Source organism: Phacochoerus africanus, chromosome 8 (assembly GCF_016906955.1).
Source record: "Phacochoerus africanus isolate WHEZ1 chromosome 8, ROS_Pafr_v1, whole genome shotgun sequence".
Lineage (NCBI taxonomy): Eukaryota > Metazoa > Chordata > Mammalia > Artiodactyla > Suidae > Phacochoerus > Phacochoerus africanus.
In genome coordinates this window covers 151,109,257-151,126,543 of record NC_062551.1, presented here as the reverse complement: position 1 = coordinate 151,126,543, position 17,287 = coordinate 151,109,257, and the positions used below count along the sequence as shown (strand labels likewise).

General features: G+C 41.1%; 1 long non-coding RNA gene across 1 annotated transcript; it reads right to left on the bottom strand.

Moving 5' to 3' along the window:
* Window positions 1-493: 493 nt before the first annotated feature.
* Window positions 494-8,656, bottom strand: LOC125133776 (uncharacterized). Its single transcript, XR_007136507.1, has 3 exons — window positions 8,024-8,656; window positions 1,756-1,879; window positions 494-650 (listed from the first exon to the last, which is right to left on the bottom strand). It is a non-coding gene; the product is annotated as an uncharacterized LOC125133776 (long non-coding RNA).
* Between the last annotated feature and the right edge of the window lie 8,631 nt (window positions 8,657-17,287).

Genomic DNA, 17,287 nt, shown 5'->3' with positions numbered 1-17,287 from the left:
GGGAGGGAGTGGGGTGGTTGGGGAGCTTGCTGTTAATAGATATAAACTATTGACTTTGAAATGGATTAGCAATGAGATCCTGCTGTGTAGCACTGGGAACTATGTCTAGTCATTTATGATGGAGCGTGATAATGTGTGAAAATAGAATGTGTACATGTATGTGTAACTGGGTACCATGCTGTACAGTAGAAAAAAAATTTATTGGGGAAATAACTTAAAAATTAATAATTAAAAAACCTACCTTATGAAGAAATATTATTATCTTTGTTTACCAAATGAGAAAACTAATGCTCAGAGACTATTCAAAATCACTCAACAGAAGGAAAGAGTATTATTGTGGAAACTGCAGGGACTTTGGGGTGAAAGGGACTAAAGTCAGGTCAATTACTAGTTATGAACTTGGGCCAGTAACTTTATAGGAACTGACTGAAATAATGTCTCTAAAAGCCTGGCACATGGTATATACTTAATAAATAGTGACCCCCACCTTGATCTAAACAGCAATGGCACTGTGATTTGACTCCACTTATGTCTGACTCCAAAATCTATGCTCTTTGCCTTCCATAGTCTTCTTTCAATAGAAAGCTGCCTTGTGCCTTGTTCGTGCTTCAAAACTGCCTTGAGGCATGTGGTTTTTGCGCAGTGCAGAGCTGAAAAAGGATTATTATCCTCAGCAACCTTAAAAATTGGGTATTTAAGTATTGATTTACTTTTATTTAATATGACTTCCTGAAAAACCTCTTGTCTACCAAAGATTCAATTAAAATTATTAGCCTATAGGCATTTATGGATACATGACATATGCAGCTCTAATAAAAACAGATTAACCCCTCTCTTTCATATTTTATACCGCATCAAGCACTGAAAACTAAGTCTGATGTAATAGATCTCTTTTGTGGTTTTAATCATAACAATTGTACCAAATGACTTTTTTGTGTGTGTGATAACATCATAATGGAAAACTAAATCGATAGCATATTTCTCAATCTAATTATATGCCTTGCATTTCTAAACCAGCTTTAATGAAATACAGTAAGTGGTGGTGTGGAAATTAGAAAAGGCTAAAAAAAGCAGTTGCAAATAATACTGTCAGTGACAGGAATAGTATGAACTATGCTAGTCTCTGTGAATAATGCCTTCCCATCGTGACTGTAAAATAAAAAGACAAAAAGGGGAGGGGCTCTTCCAAACAAATCACTACTTTCAGAAATAAGCATTTTTACAGAATAAGCCTACAGTACATCAATTTAAAAAATGGATAAAGAGAACCAGAGACTGCAAAACTCATCTACACCCCAACCTCACTTGTATATCACAGTTAGGTCACCAATTTATAAACACACTAACACCTTCATATAAATTTGAAATAGCTTACATTCCTATTTAGAAAAGTAACTCATGTTCATTATACAAAATCTGTAAAATATTGAAAGACACAAAGAAACAACATACTTCAACCCACAATACACTCCTGGAGATTAACTCCGGTTAATATTTTGCTCAATTACCTTTGTTTTCTTTCCTACGCATATGTTACATACTTGAAGTCATACAATAATTCCATTGAATGCATAGTCATATAGCTCAAGGTCATAAAGAAGATAACCCACAAATAGATTCTAATAGAAACAAGTATATTTTGTAGATGCTTAATTTTTTTCCTAGGGTATCATAACAAAGAATGAGAGATTAGATGGCTTAAATAACAGAAGTTTCTTTTCTCACAGTTGTGGAGGCTAAGAGGCTCGATTTTACCTGAAAGTAAAGTGATGGCCAGATTGGTTTCTTTTGAAGGCTCTCTCTTTGGCTCATAGACAGTTATCTCCCCTGTCTTCATATGCTCTTCCTTCTGGATATGCCTGTGTCCATATTTCTTCTTCTAGTAAGGAAACCAATCATATATGGATTAGAGTTACCCCTAATGACCTCATATTAACTGTCTGTTAAAGATCCAATGTCAAAATACAGCCACATTCTTAGGTACTAAAGTACTCAGTGTACGAGTTTTTTTAAGCCAGAGAAAAAGAAATAAACTTTATTCATATGAAAGTCTCATAGAAATGGAACCTAAGAAGTGGCCAAAGCAGGCAGTTTTTATACTTTTTAGACAAAGGAATAATAAATTTGTGAGAAATTGAATAGACAAAGAAACACTGGAGGGACACAATTCAGTCCATAACAGGAGCTAAGTGTAGCAATGCAAATATATTATACACTCAATAAAAAGATTGTATATTTTAGGCCCTGCAGCAGGTACTAGAGAGATAAAGATCAGTAAAGCAGAGTTCCTCTCCTGAAGAAGCTTAAATTAGTGAGCAAGGGAAGGACTATTTAGCAAATGTCATTGGGAATTTACCCATACTCTGAGAAAAAACCTGTAAAGTCTCATCTTATACCGTATGCAAAAATATATGGCATTCTTAGTAAAATGATAAGTTTTAAGAGGAATAGAAAAAAGGAAGAGGAGGAGAAGGGAAGCAAGAGGAAGGGTAAGAGGGAAATGGAGAAGAAAAAAAGTAGAAAATGGGAATGAGCTGTATCAATCTCCCCTATGAATGATGTAGGTGTTTTGTTTTAAATCATTCACCCCATAAACATTAGTTGACCATCTACCGCAGGCCAGGTGTTCATCTAGGCACAGAATTAAACCAGGGTTTTTGATGTTTCTGCACATTGGAAGGAGCCCCTCAGATTGTTTATAATGTCAATACAAGTTCACATTCTTCTTTACCTTCTTGGTGGATATTGGCTTGGTCTCTTTGTACCAACATCATGAGCTGTATGCAGTCAATGTGCTCCCACATAAGTTGCTTTCAAGATATTTTTGTAAATCGGATCTTATTAGAAATGCACAAAGAAAGCCGGCTGTTCAAAGGAGCCCTAGAGAGACCCCTGTGGTGAGAAGAAGCATTCTTATATAAAGGGAGAAGCTCTGCCTGGGCTCCTGGGCCGTGTCAATCCCAACTGTCATACCTGTGTCCTGGCTCACAGGTTATGCCTGAGCGCTCATCTGTGTTCGCACTGTCTATCCTTCTGCCTTGGATTACAAACCCCTGGAGGTTGGCCCGCCACATCTGTTCCCTTCATTGTGTCCAGTGTCACAATGAAACATGCACAGAGAGATCTTAGTAAATGATTTCGCTGCTGATAATGGATGCAGAAAGGGATCTCAGCCAGCAGTGTCCGGGGGCTACACTGAGGAAATGTCCCATGTGTCCTACTTCTCAACATCAAAGCCCTACGTCTTATGCATGGCAATGCATTGTCAACTGCAGGAAACAGGACTCAGGATCCTTTCGTCCTATTCTTATTCCCAGAAATGGAGAAGAAATCATTTGAGGAGATGACAAAAGAGATTAAGGGAGTTGGAAATTCCTTGGGACCCTCCCAGAAGCTTCTTTAGAGCTGTACTTGATTGCTGGCCACCCAGTGCCTCTGACGAGTGCAGTCTTTTCTGTAAGCTTCCATGTAGTACAGAATGACGTCTGCTGTCCTCCCCAATGACATTCCTCTCATATTAGTGACACATTGTATAGCAGTCTGCTCTTGAAATCTAATTATCAAATCAGAAGAAATTCACGAGTCTTTGCCTTTTATCTTGGGTTCAGAGACATATTTCAGCCAAAAGTTGTTTTTCTAATAAGTTGTTTTATAGGGCCACTACCAATAAATGAGTGGTATAGTTTCTGGTTGACAATGGCTCAATTCAATCAAGATGTAGTGACCCTAAAATTGCCTTCAATATTTGCAATTACAAACCTGTCCCAAGAATTATCCTAATATTGGTGAATTTTCCCTAAGGAAAAAAATTATTTCTCTGGTATGATTAAGTCATTTTAATTCTTTGACCAGTGTTCTATTAGTAATATTTTCCATCTTTATTTCTATCTCACTAAAATGACTTTCATGAATATCCACTGTTTTCCATTATATTTTAAAATAGAGCTTTTAATTATTTTTTTCTTTCTTTCCTTTTTTTTTTTTTTTGGTCTCTTTTGCCATTTCTTGAGCTGATCCTGTGGCAAATGGAGATTCCCAGGCTAGGGGTCTAATCGGAGCTGTAGCCAGCCACCTACGCCAGAGCCACAGCAACGCGGGTTCCGAGCTGCATCTGCAACCTACACCACAGCTCCCGGCAACACCGGATCCTTAACCCACTGAGCAAGGCCATGGATCGAACCCTCAACCTCATGGTTCCTAGTCAGATTCATTAACCACTGAGCCACGATGGGAACTCCTATTTATTTTTTCATCTGTGTTAAACTGCCATGGGAAGTTTTTTGGGGGGCCATTATTTCCCCAAAGTCTAATTTTCTTAATTCAATTTTGCATCTATAAATTACGTCTAAATTATTTTATTTACTTATTAATGTCTTGTCAATTTTTTACTTTATCTAGTTTTAGCCTATAATGGTTTCATTATTTCTCCAGAAAACATTATTTCCCCAGTTGATTCCTCAATTTTTTCTTTTTTAGGGCCGCATTCGTGGCATATGGAGGTTCCCAGGCTAGGGGTCAAATCAGAGCTACATCTGCTGGCCTACACCACAGCCACAGCAACACAGGATCTGAGCCGTATCTGTGACCTACACCACAGCTCACAGCAACACTGGATCCTTAACCCACAGAGCAAAGCCAGGGATCAAACCTACAACCTCATGGTTCCTAGTCAGATTCATTTCTGCTGTGCCAGGATGGGAACTCCTTCACCTGAAACATATTTAATCATGCAAAGTTTTAGACATTACCAATTTTTGTTATTTTGATTATTTCTATCAGTAATATTCCACATGAATTAGATGGAAAGTAAGATATTTTATATGTTTACAGAGGGAAATAGGAAACAAAAGCATCAAAATATTGTAAAGTCAATGTAGTGTGGTGAAAATTTTCCAGCTTCATTCAAATACAAACATCCTTGGAGAGGTCCACCATCCTTTATATTTGGAATATGGAAAAAGTGATTCACATCTCATACTTTCCTCAGAGATGGAAATGGAGGATTTCCTTTTCCCAGCTGCCTGGCATGTGAGGTGTGGATGTATAACCTGGTCTCCATCTGTCTCTTTCCCCTTTCTAAGGCTCTGACTCTACAGCTGGAGAAACAAAGCAGAGGGAATGCGAGAATTGTTTCCTTGTGGCACAGCTATGGCAGCAGGAGTCCTGGAATGATCTTCGAATACTAATACGTGGTGATAGTGATGACAAGATGGTGATGATCATAATTGTTGCAGTCACCACAGTTACTCCTACAATTACTACTGAAATACTATTGTTAGGATTTAGTGGCCACGTTGTGCTCCGTGTATTTCAGAATCTTAGATTTAAAGCAATCTGCTTTTCATTCTTTAGTCCTTTCCAGTGTGATCAACTATCTCATCTCCCTGAGGTCAAATTTCTGCCAGCTCTATATTCCCTTAGGGGGAAAAAAAAAAACTTATTGCCCAAAACTTTTAGTAGTAGTGAAACTGACAGCCAGAACACAGATTAGGACTTGAACCCACATGCCAGGACTTACACCCAGCCAAAACCCATACTGGAACTTGAATCCACATGCTGGGACTTGAACACAACCTAAAGTCAGATTTGGACTTAAACCCATGGCTTTATTTATTTATTTTTTCTTATAAAGCAAATTATTTTATTTTATATTTTCTACTGTACAGCATGGTGACCCAGTCACACATACATGTATACATTTTTTTTCTTACATTATCATGCTCCATCATAAGTGATTAGACATAGGTCCCAGTGCTACACAGCAGCATCTCATTGCTAATCCATTTCAAAGGCGGTGGTCTGCATGTATTTTCCCCAAGCTCCCAATCCATCCCACTCCCTCCCCCTCGGCAACCACAAGTCTATTCTCCCAGTCCATGAGTTTCTTTTCTGTGGAAAGTTTCCTTTGTGCCATATATTAGATTCCAGATATGTGATATCATATGGTATTAGTCTTTCTCTTTCTGACTTACTTCACTCAGGATGAGAGTCTCTGGTTCCATCTATGTTGCTGCAAATGGCATTATTTTGTTATTTTCTGTGGCTGAGTAGTATTCCATTTTGCATATATACCACATCTTCCTAAACCAATCATCTGTCGATTGACATTTAAACCCATGGTTTTAAATTCGAGTTACTCACCCTCTGTCTGGACTCACCAAGGTTCAGGTTCTTTATGCCTCCACCCAGAAGGAATTCAGCAAGAGATAAAGTGATAGGCAAGAAATAGATTTGTTAGGCTAGGATGCTTATAAGAGATGCAAGTGGGCAGGCAAGGAAGCTCTGCCTGAGGAGCCAGTGGGCCACAGTTTTATCCTCCAAGAGGAGAAAGGCCTGCCTCTTCCTTTCTGGGAGTAGTAGCTCCTCCTTAGTATCAGGTAAGATGTGTCTTCAAATCAGCTGAAGGGCAGTCTTCAAACTCTGGCCTTGGTCTGAATCTGGAGGCAGGCCTCATCCCATCCCCCACTCAATGACCTGAGGCAATTCTCACACCTCCACTAGTTAAGCAAGCCTGCCTTGTTCTGATGGCTTTCCTGAACTTACAGTGGTCTCCCAACATCCCTCAGGTTTCCCTCTTTATCTATGATCCCCTACTGGGACTTCTACAACCACCTGTGCCTACTCTATCTCTAAAAGTAGTAGCAGGTTACTACACTATGTTTCACTATGTTTGACTCTTCCTACTTCCCATCTCCTCAGTTGGGAAAAATCTATAGGTGACACTTGGCCCAACTCTGGGTGGTTTTGGTTATGTGGCCTAAGGTGGAGCCAAACAGGAGAAAGAAAATTAATCAGAGCAGCATGAGTTGGTCTTTTCTTCACAATGGATCAGTTTTCCAAACCACCAAATCATTTACGTAGACAGTGTATACTTAAAACTGACCTTCTATGCACCAAACTCCATGCTGAGCCCTGGGGATATGGTGGTAAATAATACATTGCTCAGGACCTTAAGGCAGGTTACCGTGAAGGGCAGCATAAGCACATGAAATTAAATGCTGGAGAAAAGATTCAAGGGCTTTTAGGAAAGGACTGACCATTGCTGAGTAGGTGGCTCAGCTATGAATCAAGAAAGTCTATCTGAATTTAGCTCTGTGGGAAAGGGGCATAGCAGGATAAGATAGCCTTGAATCCCAACTAACCATCTTGAGATGTAGAGTTAGGCTTTAATCCTAAGGGTACTTTAGAATGAAGTTCCTCAGTTAGTCGAGCAGACAGGCCACAGATGGTGAGGGTGAGGAGAGAAGGCAACAGCCAAGGACTCATGGAGGCAGCAGTGATGCTATACTCATCCAGGACTTTAAACCTTGCTTGGGAATAACACACTTTATCCAGATCTCATTCATAGCAAGCACTGGTCCTTTAATGTCCTGAAATACTAGATGGGCTGAGTCTTTAGTTCTTAGGCCTGGGAGTGGGGGATGTAGGCAAGGTCACTGCAGATTCTTCTGGTCCATCAGGTCTGGGCTTCATCACCAGGTCCTACCCTTCTAAGAAGAAAGGTCCCAGGTGGAGTAGAATTTTTTTCAGTTGCCTCATCTCTTACATCTTTGTCAAACTGAATCTGTGACAAAGCATTTCTAAAGTTTTCCTGGCCCCATAACATCTACTTCTCCTCTCAGTCACTCAGCATCCATGATGCTGGAAGGCAGTACATGGTCATGAGAAGACATTGGTGCCTATTTCAGTTAAGAATTATTTTCCCCTCAATAACAGAAGCCCAGAGGTTGAAGTTTAGGGCCGAGAAGGCGGTTTTATATTTTTATCAAGATCTGAGACCTCCACTATCATTCATCTCTGCATTCTGGATAGAGTATTGCAACTACTTTGGGGTGATGAGAGTATAAGTGGCCTTCTGCTGCTTAATAATCTTTGCTCCACTTTAATTTGCTCCTGAAATTTCAGCAATGAAAGACCAATTATTGCCATTCTTCCTAAAAATGCATATCCTCCCTATGAAAAATGAAGCAGAAAGCAGTGGTTTACTCCTCCATACAAGTTGGCTTCAAAAGATCATTAATACCTGGTAAAATGTTGGATTCTCTGATGGCACAGGAAGGGAGGATGGTTTTTGAATAGAGAGCACTCATTCTTGTATGTTTAGGCTGCTGTAACAAAATACCAGAGAATGAGAGCCTTATAAACAACAGAAATTTATTTCTCACAGTTCTTGGGGCTGTGAAGTCCAAGATACAGACACCAACAGCTAAGCATGTCTGATGAAGTCTCACTTCATAGTTCATAGACAGCCATCTCCTCAAGTGGAAGAGAGCATGAAGGAACTCTCTTCAGCCTGACTTGTAGGGGCATTAACCCCACAGATATCAAGTTCTCATGTTAAAGTATTATAGTAAGGGTGAAGCCCTCGTGACCTTGTCACCTCCCAAAGGCCCCATCTCCCAATATCAACACACTGGGGATTCCAACAAATGGATTTGGGAGGAACACAAACATTCAGTCTACAGCAGCTGGGAACGATAGGTGTCTTAAAGAAGAGAGGGTATTTATAGATTTATAGGTGCAAAGGGAGATCAAGCTTCTGTTAACTTCAGTCTGAGGGATGTGTCTCATGGCTGCAAGGGAATTTTAGATTGCTGGTATACCAACTCATTCCTACCCATGGAATCATTTATCTTTTCATACCTTGAAGATTGGTATCATATGGCCTCCACATATCTAATGATACAATCTGTACCTAGATATCTATTTCTCTGTGTGCATCTATTAATTCCACATGCACACACACACACACACACACACACACACACACACAAAAAATGAGTATTAAGGACCTGCTGTACAGCACAGGGAGGTCTACTCAATGTTCTGTAATAACATATGGAAAAAAAGAATAGATATGTGTAGATGTCTAACTGATTCACTTTGCTGTAAACCTAATGCTAATACAACATTGTAAATCAACTATACCCCAATAATTTTTTAAATAAAATAAAAAAGAATGAGTATTATATTAATTGAGGTAATGCTAGCCATTGTGACAAATAAGCTCAAATACATAAAAATACAAAAGTTCAAATAGAACAAAAGCTTTTCATTCAAGTATTGTCCATACAGGTAACCCTGATTGGTGATGGCTTTATTCTCAGTGATGACTCGGGAACTCAGATTCTTTCCACCTTGTGACTTCAACGTCTTCAATATACAGCTTCCAAAATCACTGTACTTGACTCCCACATGCCAGTGGTATGAGGGACGAGCATGGAAGTTCTCACAGGGGAGATTTTTAAAGGCAAGACTGGGAAAGGGTACATGTCACTCCCACTTGCAGTCCACTGGCCAGAACTCCATCAAATGACCATACTCATCTGCAAGTGAGACTAGGAAATGGAGGCCGGCTCATGTCCATGAGCAAAAGGAAACAAGCTCAGCAGAAGCTACTCTGTTTCTGCCAGAAGTGCCTGCTCTGTCCAGGCATTGGGCCATGCATTGAAAAGACAGCATTTGCAACCCAGACATGGCTTCCCCTCAGGGAGCTGAATGTATGGAGAAAAATCCAGAGCTTCAACAAGTAATCACCCAATATATGAATACACATATTTAAACAATACCATTGCAAATGTGATGAGAACACAGTGTACAAGGGGCAAATTTAACAAGTAATATTACATAGACAACAAGGGACTAAGATATGTAGGAATCAGCCACGTTAAGAGAGGATGGTATGGGGTGTGTGTGTGTGTGTGTGTGTGTGTGTGTGTGTGTGTGTGTGTGTGTGTGTTTAACAGAGAGAGAGAAGTTCATGGGAAGTATGAAGCATTCCAAGGTGCAAGAATAACCCATGTCAGGGTTGTTAGTTGGCAGACTATGCCATTTGTTGCATTTACTGATTTAGCAAATACCGTGCTCAGAATATTCCAGATATTCTGTACATTTCCATAGAAGTTTCCAAAATGGAGAATGTAAAATCTTGCCATCTACTGCTGCTGCCTTGAAGAACTAATTTTGATCCATCAGGAACAAGACCTCACAAATACTCTCCTATATTTGCTATGATTTCGACTGTGGAAGAGGCCATTTTTAACACCGAGTAATATTCCTCCTTCCATTTACTAAGCAAACTATTGAGTTCACAGCCAGGATATCAGTGCCACCCCTTAACTCAAAGACTCAGCTCTACCCTACCAGAAAATGGCCTGATGATCTAAATATCTGCCACCCTCAAAGCCTCCACTTAAGGAAATCACTCAAAGCACATTGTGTGTGATGTTTCTGCTGACAGTTGCACTGTCACCCTGCCACTCTCCTTAGCCTGCTTGGATCAAAGCTCAGAACATAAGTTCAGGGCCACTAAGACAAAGTGACATAAAACTTTCCAACTTTTTTCTGTTTAGAGTCATGGTAGTTTTAATAGTAAGATTAGTAGAAATATTTTATAGGATGAATTTGCTTTCAATATTATCCAGTCAGATTCCCTCTCTTACTATGACAAAAGCTAGATTCCTATTTCATAGAGAATAAAATTCAGAGACTGTTTACCCTTTAAACACACCCACACACACATAGGTCTGTATACAACAGGTCTCTCCTATGTTGTTCTGGTTGGGTAAGAATTTGTTTTAAAAAAAAAAGAGATGACTTGCTCTGCACATGGAGTAAGAGGAATTTTGTAGCTGTGGTCTAATGAGACACATCTACAAGCATAGATCTGTAAACATAAACACAGCAAGTGAGGCTTTCCCTGCAGGTAGGAGGGCTGGCAGTTTGAGGGACATCTCGGAATCTAGTTTGCATTTTAGTTTAGCTCCTGCTCTGTTGTCTAATCCCTGTGGTCATCCCTACATTTTTAGTAAAAGTCTTTTGCATATAACTGCCTTCCCTCCCATCAGTGATACTTTGGAAAAATGAAGGAGAAAACTCCCATCAACAAATAAGACAGAGCGGTAGAGGCAGAAGGGCAGCCTCAAGAGGCAAAGTGTGAGCTGGTTGATCGAGAAACCAAAATTCACAGCAAAGGAATCATAAGGAACTGTGACATGAATCTCCTTAAATCTTCAGGTGGACACTGGGCTGCCCATTACAGATGTGAGGGCTGCTGCAGGTCACTTCACTTCCAGGTTATTAAATTACAAGTAGCCTGCAGAAGGCCAAAGCACATGGGTCCATAAGGGTCAATGGCACAGGCTTCCACTCAGGTCCTGTGTACATAAAACTGTGTGTTTTCAGGCGGTTTTGAAGGATACTGACGACTTGGTTTAGTAGTGACACCTAAGCTTTTCCAGCAACCAAAGAAACAGAGAGGAATACTTTGCCACTACTGTCCTTATCTTATTTCCAAATGTATATGTTGGTCGATGGTAGGTTGTTATTTCTTTTTTCGGTAAGAAAATGAAAAATTGCATCTTGAAAAGCGGCCATAAAGCTTTTCTGTAATTACCAAGAAACCTATCCATTTTATAGACAACCCAACTGATAACAGATGGTCCAGCACTACTTGGTATTTTCTTTTTGTTGTTTTTCTCTTTTTTTTTTTTTTTTGTCTTTTGAGTTTTATTTTTCTTTTTGCTCTCTGAAACCAGCATGATATGGAGTGATATTTTAATTTATTATTATGAAAGAGACAGCCACTGGTTTTTAATGGTTACAGAGTGGTAACTTGTACCCCCATCCCAGCTGCTGTCACTGGCGGGCCACGGCCGATCTGCAGCATCTTGTCTCCGGCACACATCAGTGCTTCTGCCTGCTGCCTCCCTCCCTCCCAGTGGACGGGCCGCCACCTGCTGCTGGCACAGCGCCGGCCCTTTGGGAAACAAATGTTCTCTGGCTGCTGGGTGACAGGACAGGACAGACGCCGGATTTCAAGGGAACTAGGGAAAGGCGCCCTGGGGCCTGCTGCCCCCACTCCTCCACCCATCTGCCTTCCCTGCTAGCAGAGATCTCACTAAGCAGGGCCAGAGGAGAAGGGGCTTTTTGGTCCGACTGTGGTGTAGATTGTTCTATTTCCTTTTTTCTATCAGTCTCCCTTCAGGCTATAGTGGCCATTTATTTATTCAGGCCACAAGCATTTTCTGGGCCTCTGTTCCATGCCAGGCAATTTGCTAAGTGCTAGGAATATAGACTCTTGAACACCTCAATCCCTGACCTTGAGATAGTCACAGTTTAGTGGGATAGGCAAGACACATCAACCAGTAAATTTAATTCTGCTCTGAAACATAACAGCAGAGTTAAAAGTCAAACGCACAGAGAAGAAGCATTAAAATATCACACAAGCACAAAAGATGTGGACTTGGGAGACTTAGTCCAGGGAAATCCAGCTTTGCCCTTGCTGCCTATTTGCTTTGGACCAATTTATTTAAGGTCTTTGAGTCCCAGTGATTCACCTATAAAAGGTTATGTGAAATAATGTAGTGAAGGACTTTAACATAGAATGTGGTAAACACTCAATAAATTTAGGTCATTGTTACTCAGCACAATTTGTACCAAAATGCCTCTCCCAGAGACATACATGGGTCCCAGCTTTGCATCCAGGCAGGGGTTCTGAAGGAGAGAAAGGATATTGGGGAGGGCCAGCTAGTGGACCTCAAAGCTTAGAGCCAAGGAAGACCCCAAAGAGCCATTTCCAAGGACAAAGCTAGAGTACAAGGCCAAGTGAAAAACCTGCCTGGACCATCAGACTGGATGGCCTAGTGTGAAAGGAACTCCAGGGCATCAGAACACATATTGGTGGTATCAGGCAAAACCCAATCACAAAAGAACACATGATGCACAATGAAAATCTGGAGCCCCAGGAGTCTTGAAACAGCTGGAAACCTTTCCTCAGAGGAGGTAGTTTTGATATGAGTCTGAATGGGAACTTGCCAAGAAGACATGCTAGGGAAGGGAAGTCCTGGGAGGGGTGTCCTGGCAGGGGAAACAGCAGGGCAAAGGCACAGTGACATCCAAGGGGAAGAGCTTGAGTGTCAAGTAGCTAGGACATTGAGTGTGTAGAATAGAGTGGAAGGAGGTGAGGCTGGAAACAGGGCAGGAGCAGAGACATGGAGACCCTGAGTTCCAGGCTAAGGAACCCAGTCTTATCCTGTAAGCCCACAAGTGCATATCAGAGTCACCTGTCCAGCTCTCAGAAGGTGCCAATTCTCAGGCCACACTGCCTGCATTTCCGAGTTAATTGGACTTGGCCATCAGAGTTTTCAAATTTCCCCGGGTGATTCTTATGTGCACCCACAGGCTGTGAATCAATGCTGCAGGCAATCAGAAGTCAATGGAGACTCTCCTTGCATGCCTAGAATGCTATGAAGCTAAGAAAAGAGATTCGTTTCATTTCCACCAACATTATCAACACCGACTCCATGCCAGGCTGCGTGCTCGGCCTTGTAAATACGGAGATGACTGAGTCAGGGTCCACTGCTCTCTGCTTGGCTCTTTTGAGTTTATGAATCATGTTCACCTTCACTGTCTTATCCTGCCTGGCCATCAAGAGGGAATGTGGTTGCAGCCCTTCAGGGGAAGCCGTACACATAATCAACTCGGTCATCATGGGGCCTACCCTGAGGTCTGGCACTGGGCCGCAGTGGAGAAAATGAATTGAGCAATCTTTTATAGAACAAAATCAATAGCTGCAGAACAGCCAGCCACACCAGCAGCTCGGGCGGGAGGGCAGGAGGAGGGGAGAGCATGGGGGAGAGGGGAGGGGTCTCAGGAGAAAACAAAGACACTGCAAGGGAAAGGAGAGGAGAAATAGAGGCATCTGGAGGGAGGAAGGAGAAGAGGGCCAAGGGGAGCAAGTTAGGGGGCTCAGTGGTGGTTCCTGAGGGAATGTGGACAAAACCACTGTATCCCTCTTATCTTAAGCTTCCTCTGCTGCTCAGAGCCCTGAGTGTGGGAGGTAGGTAATGTGAAATGGGAGGGAGAAACTAACACTTAGTAGGTTCCTTTTCCTGTGCTGGGTGTTTTGTGTCCATTCATGTAATTTAATCCTCACTAATCACTCATTTCACAAATGAGAAAACTGAAATCCTAAAGGTTACTAGGCTACCAAACTCATGTGTGATGAAGTCACTTATCTCCTTAGAGGCTTAAAAGAGAAATGGGTCAGGGAATCACTTTGTAAAAAGAGGCACTACAAAAATAAGTACTTTTTCCACCCTCAGCCCATGTGTGCCACAGGCACAAAGCTCAGAGACAGAGAGGAGCTCCCAGATCATCTGGTGTGGATATGAGTGAGCCCAGAACCAGCGGCCTCACTAGACCACCTAGCTTTCAGAGGAGAACTTCAATCTACTTGAAAACCTGTCCATTCAGGTGACACTAGGCAGATGAAAGAGAAAGGGAAAGACAACCTCACAGAACATTTTCTTAGAATCCTCAGGCACATACCCTCCTAAAGGAATCCCATGGGAGGGACCGTGGCTTTCCCTACTGAGGCTGGAAAAGCCTGCATGGTGGGGAATGAGCTCATTGCAGCCTACTGGAGTGAGAAAGACCACTTCTGAAAGAGAGAACTCCGCTCAGGCTCACTGTGTGCTATTAAACCACATAATCGTGTCTCTAGTGACTGCCTAGATATGCACCCAACTCACACTAGGACAGGCAAAGGGAGACTTTACCAGAAGGATGCTGGACTATCTCACATGGGTGGAAGTGTTGGATAAAACTGAAAGAATGTGGGCTTGTAATTGGGCCTTGCAGCAACTAAAATTGGGGGTGTGGACCAGAAGGATGTGTCTCATCTCTTTTCTTCACACCCCTGGTTTTGCACTGCTGGTTTCCTTGTCTATCACCACAGACTGCCTTCTGCTGCAAGGTGAAAAACATGGCCACCAACAGCCCCTGGGCCTCATGTTACAAAGATTCTGCCTTCAGAGAAGTAAGTTTATAGCTTGGAAAAGTCCTAGAGTAAGGCCCATATAAAGGATTCTCTTTGGTTGAGCCTGGGATGGTACCTACCCCTTCACTGATCAACTATATCGGGAGGAGTGAGGTTATGTTCAACAGTATGTCAAACCCACTGTATCCCTTTGAAAAGAGGGGGATACTATCAGAGGAAGGGACAGGAATTAGGATCTTATTCTCTATCTTGCCAATAGAAAGCCCTCTTAACAAAAACAGAGGGAGATTTCAACAGTGGGAAGATTTCTCAACACATTATTCACATGCAAAAATACTGTGCTATCTGGAGAGATGAATAAGACCTGTCACTAGTCCCCAAGGTGCTCACAATACCAGTGTGTTGGATCATCAGGCCCCTTTCCTCACCAGCACACAGTGAGAGTTTATTTCCCACACTACTTGCAGTCAGCAACAGTCACGTGATGGTAGTGTATCATTTCCAGACCTGCTTCATAGAAATGTTCTCATGCAATTCTCCCATGCCATTTGAATGGAATTGAGATGCCCACCACCCCCCACAGGTAACCAGGAGGCCATGTGTTTAAAACTCGAGACCCACAGATGAAAGGAGCTTGGCTCTCTGAATCTTGGCTTAGAAGAGAACCACTAACCACAAGCAAACATGGTGGTGTCTTAGATTAGAAAAAAATTTTAGCATTAGGCATTATATTTTGGAGTCTTACTTATTACAGATGTTATATCTTCCTTTATTAATAAAGTTAGTAAACATTGCATTAACTGGGGTTAACTATTTTGAGTCCCAGCTCTGTGGTAAACTTGGATGATAAAGAAAATACTTTACCTCTCTGAGTCTCCCCATCAATTATAGCTAATATTGTAGGATTTTTCATTAATGAATAGAGATAATGCATGTGAACAAATGTGAATACTAAATTACAGCATCAGGATGGAATATTATGAAATTGTCTCTATATTGCCATTTCTCAAGTATGCCAAGATTTAATTTTAGTACCTTCAAAAGCTTTCAAGTTCGTCATTGAAAGTCTCCTGTTTAATAAAGGAGGCAATATAGGTTATAAGAATATAATTTTTCTATAGAACTCAATAGTTATTTTCACATTGAATTTTTTAAAATAAGTGGCACTTAAACATTTTTTATTTCCTGAATTAATCAGATTAGAAAAGGAATAGCTTGTTCACCATGAACATTATGAAGCTTCATTTATATCTTGAAGAAATCAAGAATGGATCAGAGTGCAGCTCAATATCAAAAAGACAAACAACCCAATCAAAAAATGGGCACAACAGCTAGACATTTCTCCAAAGATATATAGACAGCAAGAAAAAAAATGAGAAGATGCTCAACATTGCTAATTATTAGAGAAATGCAAATCAAAACTGCAATGAGGTATCATCTCACACCAGTCAGAATGTCCATCTCCAAAAAATCTGCAAGCAATAAATGCTGGAGAGGGTGTGAAGAAAAGGGAACCCTCCGGTACCATTGGTGGGAATGTAAGCTGGTGCAACCACTGTAGAGAACAGTATGGAGGTGACTTAAAAAACTAAACATAGAACTACCATATGATCCAGCAATCCCACTCCTGGGCATATACCCAGAGAAAACTGTAATTTGAAAATATACATGCACCCCAATGTTCATTGCAATGCTATTTAAAATAGCCAAGACATGGAAGCAACCTAAATGTCCATCAAGAGAGGACTGGCTAAAGAAGATGTGGAACATATATATAATGGAATATTACTCAGCCATAAAAGAAGAATGAAATAATACCATTTGTAGCAACATGGATGGACCTAGAAATTATAATACTAAATGAAGAAAGTCAGACAAAGAAAGACAAATGTCATATGAGATCACTGATACAAGGAATTTAACAAAAAATGATACAAAAGAATTTGCAAGACAGAAAATGAAACACTTGTCTCCATTGTTTGCCATCATATTACAACCCCAACTTTAGATTTTGATTCAGTGTCTTTCAACCTTTTTTTTAGGGCCCTACGTGCTACACATGGAGGTTCCCAGGCTAATGGTTGAATTGGAGCTGCAGCTGCTAGCCTACACCACGGCTACAGCAACATGGGATCCGAGCATCTGCGACCTACACTGCAGCTCAAGGCAATGCCGAATCCTTATGACTTTAGCTAAGTCTTCTTCCCTTTTAGGTCTCAGTTTCCTTGTCTGTAAAATGGAAAGTTTAATGACATGAGAGCTTAGTCCCCTTCCCATTTCACTTTTAAAAGTCCCCTAGGCAACATCACTCAGAGTATGTACTCCGCATTGGAGGTGGAGGCAGGGAAGGTAAGAGGGGCTGACTATGAGAAGAGGAGTAAAATCCCCAAGAGGGAGATTTTAATTTTATGAAAAATAATTGTTGAGCTATAACTATGTGCCAAGCACTGTGCAAAACAGTGAGAATATCACATTGAATCAAGTAAATATGGTACTTATCTTGGT